Source organism: Columba livia, chromosome 2 (assembly GCF_036013475.1).
Source record: "Columba livia isolate bColLiv1 breed racing homer chromosome 2, bColLiv1.pat.W.v2, whole genome shotgun sequence".
NCBI classification, from domain to species: Eukaryota; Metazoa; Chordata; class Aves; order Columbiformes; family Columbidae; genus Columba; species Columba livia.
In genome coordinates, this window is record NC_088603.1 from 75,237,540 (window position 1) to 75,249,393 (window position 11,854).

The following is an 11,854-nucleotide window of genomic DNA, read 5'->3' on the forward strand; positions in this document are numbered from 1 at the left end:
GGTAGCTGCACAGCCTGCTACTCCCAGTACAGCTACTGGCCTTTGGTGGTTGTGAAACTTCCCTGAGCCTGCCTAAGTGAGAGGTGCAACAGCAAGGGTGTCACCACTGCAGTGCTCATCCCCCAGTACATCACCATTGCATCTTGCAGACTGTGGGAAGAGGGAACACAGTGGTTGGAAGACACCTTGGATGGTCTTATTTCTTCCTACCCTCCCATGAAATAAAGAACTGTGAGAGTTCTGTATTTAAAGTCCTCTGCAGTTCTGAAGCAATGGGCATGTTTAGACCCTTACTTCTTGAAATACCACTTTGAAGAAAATGACAAGACAAAACAGCATTCAGAAGACAAATTATTTGAAGAAACTGCATTATGGTCTATTCTCAGATCAGTTCTCTTCCACTTTACCTCCTTAATCATGCAGACTGCAAGTCATTCAGTAATGTTGTAAACACTGCACTCTACAGTCACACAGGCAAAACACACTTCGAATTTAGCATGAGAATAAAGTCTGCTGGAAGCATCAGAGGTAGCACATCAGTTTTAACACTTACTCATGCAGTGGGACTCCGTTTTGCAAGAGCTAAATTCAGTTATTCTGCTGTATATTAGAATGGCAAATGTTATTCCCCTGTCATCTGTGTAGAGTAGTCTGGTAATACTTTCAAAAGTACCTACTGGAGCAGAACTGCTCTTCTGCTTCTCATTTCCTAACACAGTAAAGATTTCTGGTCCTCTGGCAACAGTAAACACTGCAGGCTTTCTATTGCACAGGAGAGCAGATTCCCAGGAAGAAAATCTGGGTCAACTCTACAGATTTGTGTCTTTTTGAGACAGTGAGACACAATCTGTGACAACCAGTTGGCTTGAACTCTTGCATAACATAGGTCATAGAACCAGATCTACCCATTTTATAAGACACATGATTTCTCTTTGGATTACAGCACACATTTTTGAAAAATCTGGCAGTATTCAAAAAAGGCCCCAGGTGATGAGGGCATCTACAATATCCTTAGGAGTTGTTCCAAAGACTCTACAGGTCATCAAAACCTTAAATGAAGGCAACATGAAGCAATCCAAAGTGCGCAGCCCAAACTTTAAGCTTTCTAATCTTAAAGAAACATTGGCTGGGGAACTTTATTTTTTCTTAACAATAAAATCTCTGACGGGAGTGAGGCAGTAAGCCTGTTAAATGCTGTGACTGTGAGGACATTTCAAAGGCTAATGCTGCTACACCAAACTCAACAATGCATAGCACAAAACCCCTCCCTGAACTCATATATGGGTAGAAGACTTGGCAGGGGATGTTTGAAATGAACATAAGTCAACCAATACAGCCCTGAAGCCACATCTGCTCCATCACACATGAAGGCATCATTGAAGGGATTTTATTTCATTCAATCTCATTGAGTTAGCAAGACCTAACATATTAAATGCTATGCAGAGAAGACTCAGGTGAAATGTTTGTCTTTGGCCTGTATACAGAATGCCAAATGATTGTCCCTTCTGCTGAGTTCATGAGGAGGAAAGCCTCAGAAAGCCCCAGACTTATGTTGTATATGGCAAATATTACCCTTGAAGACAACACAGGCAAAGCTAAGAAAAATACTGTTTCAGATTTCACTTCTGTTCCTGAAAATTTCTGCTGGTACTCATGCAACTGTACAAAAATGTTCTGAAATTCAATAAGCTAAACGTTGCTCAAAAAACACAGAAGAAGTGGACTGTATATTTCACCATTTAAGAAAATAAGCTACCTTTTCATTTCTGTGCTTTGTCAAAAGATCAAGTCAACGGTTTCAAAATGTGCCCTCATTTATATATGCAATCATTTTCTCAGGCTATTTTCTGATGTGCTGGATTAACCTGACTATGAAGTACGTGCATATACATGTGGAGTCATTACATTGCCTAAAATAAAGTAACTTAGTCCAGAAGATAACACATTTTATCCACACACACACCTGAATCAAAATCATAGTGCATCTTCAAGCATTTTGAATTTCCAAGTTTAAAACTAAACCAGAAGTTGGGTGAAAATTAGCAGAACTAAGAAATATTAAGAGTTTAGCTCAAAAGGTACAAATTTATATTTTATTTATCAGGGAGGCACAACCAGACCCACTACTGTACTATGCTAGAAAATATACTGCCACCAATCACCACAGACTTTGAATGTTTTCCCAGTGAAATGGATGAGCACAACCCACAACCAAGGTCTGCCAGCAGGCTTCATGTTCTCTCAAGCCAGACTGTAAAAGTAGGAGATGGAAGAGGAAATGTTAGTTTTTGAATACTAGTTTTGCAGAAGTAGATGATTCATCCTCCAAACTTGGTTTAACAAACCAACAAATCTGCTTCATGATGGTGTGAAGGAACAGGAGGAAGCAAGGCTCTCATTCAAATAATTGGTCAAAAAGGAGGACCCGGGTAACCATACACCAGTCAGCCTCACCTCCATCCCTGGAAAGGTGATGGAACAACTTATCCTTGGCATCCTCTGAAGGCATCTCAAGAATAAGAATGTCATTAGGGGCAGTCAACATGGCTTCACCAAGGGGAAGTCATGATTAACCAAACTCATAGCCTTTTATGAGGACATAATCAGGTGGATAGAGGATGACAAAGCAGTGGATGTGGCCTACCTTGATTTCAGTAAAGCATTTGACACAGTCTCCCACAGCAACCTTGCTGCTAAACTGAGGAAGTATGGGCTGGACGACTGGGTAGTGAGGTGGATGGGGAACTGGCTGAAGGAAAGAAGCCAGAGAGTCATGGTCAATGCGGAAGAGTATAGCTGGAGCCCTGTAGCTAGTGGAGTGCCTCAGGGGTCAGTACTGGGACCTGTATTATTCAATATATTCATCAATGGCTTGAATGAGGGAATAGAGTGCACTGTCAGCAACTTTGCGGATAATACCAAACTGGGAGGAGTGGCTGACACGCCAGAAGGCTGTGCTGCCATCCAGCGAGACCTGGACAGGCTGGAGAGTTGTGCAGGAAAAATTTAATGAAATATAACAAGAGCAAATGTAGCCTCTTGCATCTGGGCAAGGACAACCCCAGGTTCCAGTGTAAGTTGGGGAACGACCTGTTAGAGAGCAGTGTAGGGGAAAAGGACCTGGGGGTCCTGGTGGACAGCAGGATGACCATGAGCCAGCACTGTGCCCTTGTGGCCAGGAAGGCCAATGGTTCCTGGGGTGTATTAGAACGGGGGTGCCCTGGTGAGACCACATCTGGAATATTGTGTCCAGTTCTGGGCCCCTCAGTTCCAGAAGGACAGGGAACTGCTGGAGAGAGTCCAGCGTAGGGCAACAAAGATGAGTAAGGGAGTGGAGCATCTCCATTATGAGGAAAGGCTGAGGGAGCTGGGTCTCTTTAGCTTGGAGGAGACTGAGGGGTGACCTCATTAATGTTTATAAATATGTAAAGAGTGAGTGTCACAAGGATGAAGCCAGGCTCTTCTCAGTGACAACCAATGATAGGACAAGGGGCAATGGGTACAAACTGGAGCACAGAAGGTTCCACTTAGATATGAGAAGAAACATCTTCACAGTGAGGGTGACAGAACACTGGAACAGGCTGCCCAGGGAGGTTGTGGAGTCTCCTCCTGAGACATTCAAAACCCGCCTGGACACATTCCTGTGTAACCTCATCTAGGTGTTCCTGCTCCGGCAGGGGAATTGGACTAGATGATCTTTCGAGGTCCCTTCCAATCCCTAACATTCTGTGATTCTGTGATTCTATGAAAACCTTCTGGAAAATTCTGTAAGTTAGAGGTGTGATCTTCACTCTCCCACCTCTTTTCCTCAGGGGCCAATATCTCTACAGCCCGGCTGGATGTCCCCAGCTCCAGACCAGTGGTGACATCACAGCACAGGTGACATCACCCAGGCTCCCAAGGCCTCCATGGTGTTACTGTGTACTGCCATGATGACCCCACACTGTCCCCAAGGCCGTCTGGCTGCTGACAGCCCACATGCCTGGCCAGATTTCCCAGCGCTCGCCAGTCTCTGTCACTGCGAGAAACAGCAGACGAAGCTAACCTCACCAAACCTTATCCTCATCACTCCTCATTCTCACCCATCATCCTCCTTGTCTGTCCTTATCATTCCTCATCCTCGTCATTCCTCATCCTCATCCATCCTTGTTCACCCTCATCCTCATCCACCCTCATCCTCCTCCCGTTTCACCACCGCAGCTGAGACAGGTAATGGACCAGGACCTGAAACGTGGGGGAGGTTTCAGAGCTTCCATGCCAAATTTTAGCACCAATGATGGGCTCCATTGGCTGTGATGGGAGATTCATCACCAGGCTGGAAGTACTTTGGACACAAGGAGAAATTCTGTCAGGGTGCTGTTTATGAGAAGCAAGAACTTCACACTTAGGATGGGAAATGGTGAGGACAGGAGAATGACAGGATGGGAAACTCTCGTGGGGATGAGAAATCATTACTGGGAAACCATCATCAGGATGGGAAACCTACATTTAGGGCAGGCCAGGCCAGGCCAGGCCAGGCAATCAGCAGTATGGGAGATCACTGAGATGGGAAGCTGTGGTGTGAAAACTCAACCCCTCACCCCTCTGTGCTTCCCCCAACAGAGAGGATGCCTCTCCAGTTCCTGATGGCATAGCAGGGACAGACCATGAGCTTCACCATCCCGGCCATGGCACCACCGGTCCCTGCCCATGTACTGCCCTCTGTCCCAAGGCTGCTGGTGTCCTCCCAGCCTGCCCAGGGTCACCCTGTGACCCACCAGCTGGCACACGGCAGTGTCTGGCAGAGGGTGCCAGGGGCCCTGGGGCAGATGGTGCAGCTCCCGCATGGGATGCAGCTGTCCCAAGGGGTGCAGCCAGCCCACCTCCCAGAAGGGGTGCAGCTGCTGCACAGGCTCCAGCTCCCCCAAGTTGTGCAACCGGTTGAGCTCCCCCAAGGGTTGCAGTTCCAACACGGGGTGCAGCTTTTTCATGAGGTGCAGCCAGTCCAGCTCCCCCAAGGGGTGCAGCTGGTGCAGGTCTCCCAAGGGGTCCAGCTGCCCCCTGTCCCTGCTGATTTTGTCCCATCCTACCACTGGGGACAACAGGTTGTGATGAGGATGCTGATGCCACAGCAGCCCATGGGGCTGGGGCCATGGGCCATAGTCCAGGGGCAGCCCCTATACTCCACGGGCTCCTGCCACCTGCATGTCCCTGCCCGCCCCAGGCCCCCACCACCCTGTGGCCCTGCAGGTCAGCAGATGCAGGGCCCCCCCTGTGCTCCACACCCTGCCCAGCAGTGTCCAGGAGCCAGTGGAGGCCTCCAGCAAGGATGGGGTGGCCATGGAGCTTGGTGTCCCTGCTGCCAGCCCCCACCAGCCCTCCCTGGCTGCCCCCACTGGCACAACCACCATGAAGCCCACAGGTGAGTGCTGGGGGTGGCAGAGCCTGTGGGTGTGTGGCCAGGCTGAGGACAGCTGGCATCGCCCACCTCGGGGTGGCTTTATTTGCTTTGTCAGCAGCAGTGACCACTCAGGCAGCTCTGGGGAGCCGGGAGATCTGCCCCAGCAGGGACCAGTCACCTGTGCCAAGGCCGTTTCTGAGCCAGCCCAGGACACTGCAGCCAATGATGTGTCGTCCACCTAGCTCAATGCCACGGATTGCAGGGACGCTGTCACCAATGTCCCCGACAGCACCAGCCTGGCTGCCTTCTTCAGTGAGCTCCCTGACCTCTCTGAGTACATGGCAAAAGGCAGCTGCCCAAAGCAATGAGTGGTGGCACTGGGGATGGGGGACAGCAAAGACACCAGGCCCCATGTCCCTGACACCCCAAACCCACCACCTGCCTCAACAAGCTCCCCGATCTCTCCGAGCACAGGGCAGAGGACACCAGGCCCAGAGAGCGAGTGGCAGTGGCAGGGCTGGAGGACAGCAAGGTCACCAGCCATGTCCCCAGCTCTCCCATCTTCTTTAGTGAGCTGCCTGACCTCTCTGAGTACATGGCGGAGGGTGGCTGCCCCAAGGACTGAGTGGTGGCTGTGGGGTTCGGGGACAGCAAGGACACCATCCCTGATGGCCTTCATTTCCCCAACAGCCTCAGGGAGCTTGAGGGTTTCTGGGAGTACATGGCAGAGAGCACCCACCCCCAGGACCAAGTGGTGCTGGCACCACTTGGGGACAGCAAGGACACAAGCTTTACCACCAACGGCCTCAGCATGACCACTGAGGTCCTCAATGAGCTCCCCGACCTCCCCAAGTACATGGCAGAGGGCAGCTGTCCCAAGGAGCAGGGGGGGGGACGACACTGAGGGATGGTGAGGACACCAGCCCTGATGTCCCTGAGGTTCCCTACTTGACCACCTCCCTCAACAAGCTCCCCCACTTCTTGGAACGCAGGGCAGAGGGTGGCTGCAAGGAGGAGCCAGTGGCAGCAGAGATACTCTGAATGGGGACACCACCCTCCCCAATGGCCCCGACAACCCAGCCAGCAGCACCCCCTGCATTGAAGACTCCTGGGAGTATGGGGTGGAGCGTGACTGCCCCAAGGACCGCCTGGCAGCAGCCATGATGAGGGACACTGACCAGCCTGGCAGTAGCCATGATGAGGGACACTGACCACTTCTAGGGGGTGGCGGCCTCCCCCTCACCAGCTCCTCAAGGGCACTGGGGCGACAGACCTGCCCCGCTAGCTGCAGATAAGTCCCCTGGAGATCCCTGACCAGAGCTCTCCAAAGAGTTCTGAGGAACCTTCAGAGGATAGTCCCCTGGCCAGTCCATGCAGGGACCCCCTGAAGGACCCTCTGGAAAGGCCTCTGCTCAGCCCCCTGCGGGTCCCACTGCTGAGTCCCCTGGCCAGCACCCCGCCTGCCTGCCAGCCTCATCCACCCTCCATGGCCCAACTGATGGAGGAGCTGCAGCGCAGGCAGCCCCAGGTGCTGCTCACTTTCTTGCCCCTGCCACCAGGCACCGTCTCCTGCCGGGTGCTGCCAGGACTGGGAGCCACAGAGGCCACCAACACCAAGCGCCCCACACCAGCCAGAGCCCCCAAGGGGCAAGAGACCTCTCTGCTTTACACTATCCCACCAAAGCGGAGAAGAAGATGATGGGGTGCCAGTGGCCCAGCCAACATGGGAGCCCACTCTGCCCACCACGACAGCGCTGGCCTCGGGCTTGCTGAGCGCCAATTCTGCCACTTTCACCTGGCAACCCTGCCGGCCCAACCCCGGAGAAGAGGCTATGGCCCTGCCTGGCACCTTGCTGTTACCCAGAATCCCCCAGCCTGGTACCAACAGCCCTGGAACCACCATCTCTACCCCATCCTGCTGCTGACAGCCCCACCACTGGCAGCCCCACCACCCACTGGAACCAGCATCCCCAGGAGCAGCATTCCCACCCGGGGCTGAGGATGCACCCACCAGGGGACACACTTAATGAGCACCGGGGAATCCAAACCCCAGCAGCCGAGATGACTGCGCCTGTGCCCACAGGGCCAAACCCTCCACAGGGGCTGTGGCAGCAGCTGCCCAGGCTTTGTCAGGCTGCCGGGCTGCCGCGTCTCCCGCCAACTCCCCGCCATCCCTCGGGTCCAGGGGCCTCATGGCTGTGCCCACTGTGCTGAGCAGGACTTGGTGCCCATCACATCCCAGCAGCGGCCACAGCGGCAGTACCTGAAGAAGTTGGCCCAGGAGGACTGGGACGGGTGGCCCTGTAGATGTCACTGGGCAGCTGCAGGTTTTTGTGCAGAGGGAGGTGGACATGGAAATTGCGACCTGTACGGTCACCCATAACCCACCTCTCCAGCATTGTCCCCATGGCACCCACACCCAGAGGAGATGCAGAGGCCTGTACCCACCCACCCTCTCCAGCCCCAGCCCCTCCCAGATCCCGCTTTCTTGCTTCATTCATTAAACCAGTTGGATGTTGGCTTTGCAGCGCCTCTGCCTGCAGTCATTTGTGCGGTGGGAGGGGGTGAACACAGACCCTGCCCATCCCAAGGGTGGCTGAGCTGGCCTGGGAATGGACACAGAGAGAGGCTGGGGACAGAGGGCATCGCTCCAGGGGATGGTTGCCCAGGGGAGAAACCACAGTGATGGCATCGGCACCGGGATAATGGAGGTGTCCATCACTGCCCGAGCTCCAGCGTCACAAGCTGCGAGATGTTGTCATGGAACATTCACACCCATCCCATGCCAACTGAGGAAAGAGGACAGAGCACAAAGTAGAGAACTGCAAGGGCAAACACTTTTCCACGTACAAGCTGTGCCCCAGCCCAGCTGACACATCCCAAATAGGGCTCTCCAGGGGGTACTGATGCCCTTCAGTCCTTCAGGTACAAGATGACTTCACTAATCACCAACACCCACACCACCCATCACTGAGCACCGTCCAACGTTGCAAAGCAACTCTAGTTTTGCAGCATTCGTTATTAAGGCTTTTGGCTACAGCAACAGCCAATAAAATGTAAAGTTAAAACTGCATTCCCTCCTTGATTGGCACCTCTTTCTCCATCAGTGTTTTGCATTTCTTTAGTTCCTCATTCAAAGAGAGGAGAGAGCGCAACCACAAGCCTGCAGAAAACCTGCCATTCACATGCACAATGCCCACACAGGAACAGCCTCAAGGCCCTGCAGACACACAAAAGTTTGAATTAAGGAACCATTTTCCTAAACAGGGAGAAATTACAGATCAACTGAATACAACCACCACTTGTCATTACTGTTGGTGGCTAGGAAGTGTAAAGAATGAAGAATTAATTCTGTCCCATCAGGGACATGGGACCATGATGGGACCATGAGGAAGCTGGTATGACTTCCCACAAGTCCGTGAGAAGCTGTGGGACAAGACACCAAGGTTAGAGGGGTGAGGTGCCAGTGAGGACCCTCAGCCGGTGGCCCGGGGTCATGTTGGCCTCACTGGAGCACTTCTGGAGACTAACGGGGCTGAGCCAGAGGCTCCTGAGGTACCAGAGGCCAGAAGGGAAACACCAGTGAAATACTGCAAAGGAATTAAGGGATTGCCCATGGCTCGTTTGTCCAGTCGTTGAAGGTCCAGTCTCGGGTGTATGAGCTCACTGTGTGTTGTGAATGCATACACAGGCACATCGCAAGAAGAGCCAGAGGCCACGAATGCATTGCAAAGAGCAAGTCTTATATTAGTTACCTCTCTACTGGGGGATCTCCAAAGCCACACCTGAGCTCCCAGGTGGAGGTGACACCAGCGGGGACACAGGCACTGGTCAGTTCAGCCCTGCTGGAAGATCGCTGGGCCTGCTGAGCTCACCTGTATTTCAAGGCTTCAGGCAGGCACAGCCTCCTGCTCTTTCTCACAACAAAGCAGGAATCTCAGACATAGTGATACGGTGCCTAGAGATTCTCACATGCCTATGTTATCTAACACAGAGGTTCTACTCATCAAGCACACAAGGTCAGTAAAACAATTAATGTGATGTATGTGCGTTTTCTACAGACAGCTGCAAGTCACTTGAGTGTATTTACATTTAACCAACCTCCTCGCCAATCTTCCGGTATATTCCCATACAGTGTATACCAAACTGGATCAATGCAACGCAATGGGATTTGGACAACCTGAATTTTACTTGCTAGTTTTGTTACTGACGGCCTTTGTTATCTAGGTCAGACTGATCTTTCTGCATGATTTCATCAGGTAGAAAAATATAGAAAAATGTAAGTTATCTTTCCCTACCTTTCTTCTCTGCCTTGTCTATCTGCACTGTGATCACTCTGATACTAACATTAATGTCTAGATACCTCTCAGATGCCACGGTGGAGGAAAATCACAGATATGAGTCACAGCTGTGCTGTAGACATGAATTGTTTTATTGGTGTGCCCATTTGTTCTCGGCCCAAGGTATTCACACAGCATGCAGTGTGGACGCGTTCCTTCCATGTCAAGGCAGTACCAGGAAGCATTCTCCACAACAGCTTGCTCAGCCTTAAGGAACACTGGAGATCATATGTGCCTATGCCACCTAAGTCGTAGCGATGTGAGTAACAACGCCCCAGGCAACTAGGAGATGGGCTTATCTGAGGCCAATAGGTACCTATAATAATATCTTTATTATGTTTTATTTTCACTACACTTAGTTGTACACAATCATTGTGGTGTGGATTCCTGGAATATGGTTACACAGGAACTTGAGCACTGGGAAGCATTAGATAATGTGATTGTACTTGTCCATCAAATGGAAGTAATACCCTTGATGTGACTCTTCATTAGCTTCTCAGGAATTAATCTTCATGTCATTACTCACCATTCAGCCTGTTGTTCCTCAGGCAAAACTAGCTGCAAGGTCAAATTATAGTAGGAATCCTGTATGAGTAAGACTTAAGTAAGGAATGCAAGATTTAGCCTGTTATCTGTCAAGACATGGCTGCCTCTTCAGATTTTTTTTTTTCTAATCTCATTCATGTTTGAAGAAAACAGGGTTTTTTTTCAGGAGTTTCAGAAGCCAGTTCAGTGTGACTGGAGAGGCATTTACTACTTACACGCCTGTGACGTACTTGTTGTTTTAGACCTAGGTCTAAAAGCTAAATATAACCTTATAGATTTGAAAATCACAAGTGCAGGTGACACAGCCAGAAATATTAGTGACAGGAACTTACTCTGTGACACTTATCAGAATGAGAAGGTAAAGACAGAAGGGAAATTATATCCCAAACTAAGTAGTGTGTTTTAAATAAAATTGAGGTTAAAAGTAGGCCAAAGGCTCCATGACGGCATATCAATGGTGAAAGGGTAAAAAGGATGGTTTTGCCTCATGTGTTGAAGATGGAACAAGAAAGAAATGGATATGTGATTTAACACACAGAGTTTTCTTGAGCATTTTGCACCATCGATGCTATGTTTGAATCCTGATGACAACACAGCTATAAGGTTCCTTTAGAAATCATTAGCTTTCCCATCACTTCGCCAATTTCAGTTGTCTTTTGTGATAAACTCAACAAACTGCACTTTCTCCACCAACTCTCTTTACCACCTCATTTCCCAAAGCCTGATTACATGAGTTAATCTTTGGTACGTCGTGTCTTTTCATGTTTGCAGTTGATCCAAGGAGAACAGCTGTTACTGACCATCCCTAAAAATCAACCAAAGTGCCCTCCAGCATGTGGATATATGAGAACACTTAGGAAAACAAACTGCCAACTAGATGACTTGACTAAGAGATTACCACCACCTTCCCAGGTATAGGGGTGACTGTGGGCACACTTTTTACCCTCTGCCCAGAACAGGCAGAGGGTACTACTGATAACTACTGATAGCAAAACTACTGATAGTTTTGAAAAGGTTCATTGAACTATTACAAAATAAAAAGTGGCACTGAAATTAAGTCAATCTTGCACTGTGGTTACTTGGTGGTAGCTGGAAGGAGGTTTATGAATCTAGTGAAGCTTCCCACACATTCATTTTGGCCCTGAGGGAGTTACAGTAGCACAGGGAAGGATGTGGCACTAATTTAGCAGACGTTCATAAATCCACAGAGCAAGTTAACTTTACAAAACAGGTTTATAATTTGCTGTGTTCTGAGTCACTTCCTCCTTCACACGCATCACCCGTGTTGTATTACTAACCCGCAGGTGAGCAACGCTTGGCTGCTCATGACTGTGTCCCCACGTATTAAGAGCTGTTTCTGTGAATAAAACACAGTGCACGCGTGCCAGGTTATGCAAAGACGGCGCCCAGACAGCAACCAGACGCTGGGAAGCAGTCTAAGAAATGTAGGAAAACTTCCCGCACTAACCGTGACAGGGGAAAAAAATAATGTTACCCCAAACCCCAGCAGTGACCTTTGAACATTTCAGAGAACCAATGTAAAACCAGGCCAGCATTCTCCAGTTAGGGCCGGCCGTGAACACAGCGC